This window comes from Hibiscus syriacus, unplaced genomic scaffold (assembly GCF_006381635.1).
Source record: "Hibiscus syriacus cultivar Baekdansim isolate YM2019G1 unplaced genomic scaffold, ASM638163v2 tig00110372_pilon, whole genome shotgun sequence".
NCBI lineage: Eukaryota > Viridiplantae > Streptophyta > Magnoliopsida > Malvales > Malvaceae > Hibiscus > Hibiscus syriacus.
In genome coordinates, this window is record NW_024062709.1 from 962136 (window position 1) to 964298 (window position 2163).

General features: G+C 35.0%; 1 pseudogene; it reads left to right on the top strand.

Moving 5' to 3' along the window:
* The first annotated feature begins 729 nt into the window (after positions 1-729).
* On the top strand, positions 730-1905 carry LOC120121451 (annotated as a pseudogene).
* Positions 1906-2163: the final 258 nt, after the last annotated feature.

The window sequence follows — 2163 nt, forward strand, 5'->3', positions numbered from 1 at the left end:
TAGAGAAAAAGAGAAAGGATATTAATATAAATTGAATATCAAATTTATCTTTATGAAATAACGAGTAAATCTAAACCGGAGGATCAACATGATAAATAAGATCAAAATTATCCGATGGGATAACTTTTATTTTTTTTCGATATAAAGGATGTAAAAGATTGAAGACTGAAAGAACCAAAGCCCTCCAATCTTTGATTTCTTCCATTTTCAATTGGAACATTTTCTTAATTTACCCCTTACATCTTTGAATTTCTTCTGTTTTCATTCCTGCAATCATAGAAAAATATATTAAAACTATTGACAACTACCGTCGACTTTGAAAATTACAATAATTTTCACCTAAATCCCTAAATAACTACAAATGATCTACATCCCCAAAAAAATTAAAGCAAATTCTTTCTCTGTTTGCCAAAATTAATTTTACACACTTAAAAAATTACCCTAAGTTCTCCTCAACTTTTTGAGGGTGGAACCCAGGCTGCCAATTTGGACTTAAAAACAATTTAAGATGATGCCAAATATAAAATATTTTTATCAGCCTTTTTGCGCTAAACAAGGTTGGTGGTAGCTGCGTGCAGCGTGCGTCTTTCTTGGGTTGCTTAGCCTCCCTTCACAGATTTTGTATATAAATATCCACTCCATTGAAACCAACAAGCACCATTGCCTTCTCTTCTAACACTCTTATCTTCTTCCTCAAATACCAATTCGCTCTCTCAACTCATAGTTCCAATGGCCCCAACACTTGTCGATCCGTTCAGTGACTCTTCAGCTCTCTTTGAGTTTGTTTTTAACCAAGGGAATGGGTGAAGGGTTTGTCCGAATTGGGTCTCAAAGCTCTCCCTAAGTAATATATCCAACCTTTGGAAGAGAGGACCTGCATGTCCAATGTCGTACCGCAAGAATCCATTCCCATCATTGATATGTCCAATTAGGAAGACCTCAAGGTGGCCAAATCCATCTGCGATGCTGCTTCCAAATGGGGTTTCTTCCAAATTGTTAACCATGATGTCCCCATTCATGTGTTAGACAATGTTAAGGATGCCACTTATAGGTTCTTCAGGTTGCCAGTTGAGGTCAAAAACAAGTATTCCAAGGATCATTCCTCTTCAAACAATGTGAGGTTTGGCACAAGTTTCACCCCTCAAGCTGAAAAGGCTCTCGAATGAAAAGATTATCTCAGTTTGTTTTACGTCTCTGAAGAAGAAGCTTCTGTATTATGGACTTAGTTTGCATGTATAAAAAATTATTTGTTAGATTTTCCTAAATCGTTAAACTTTATAACATGCACCTATTTGTCAAATATATATTAACCGACCTTCCACAGTAAATTTGCAGGGAACAAGTATTAGATTACATTAGGAAGGCCGAAGTTGTCATCAAACAATTGTTACAAGTTTTAATGAAGGGTCTAAATGTTAATAAGATTGACGACACAAAAGAATCATTGTTGATGGGTTTAATGAGGACTAATCTTAACTATTATCCCAAATGTCCAAACTCTGTACTCACTATTGGAGTAGGTCATCACTATGATATCTCAACTCTTACAATTCTCCTTCAAGATGAGACTGGAGAACTTTTCGTAAGGGAAAATAAGGAAGATAATTGGATTTATGTTCCTTCAATTAAAGTTTCCCCTGTGATCAATGTAGGAATGCCCTATAGATAATATATGAGCAACAGAAGTATAGGAGTGTTGAACATTGTGCGGTCGCTAATGGAAGTAATAATAGGATTTTGGTTCCAATTTTTGTGAATCCAAGACCTTTTGATATGATAGGACCATTACCTGAATTGATCGCAAGTGGTGAGAAATCAATTAACAAACAAGTTCTTTATTCATATTACGTCAAACATTTCTTTCATAAAGCTGGCAAAAAAATAGTTGCATTTGCAAAATTATAAAAATAACATTTTTCTTTGTCTAATGTAACCGCCTCAGATCGATGCGGATAACCCGATCTGATTTGGAGTGTCACATTAGGGTCCACCGGAGCGACCCACTGTAAAAATAGTGAAAATTTAATTTTTTTTAAACATGTAAAATCATAAAATGACTTATCAGTGTTCAGAAATAAAACAAGTTTTCAGACTCATATATAAAACAAAATACAATTACATGCCCCCTAATCACATGTACCATAATCCGAAAGCAACGCCGGA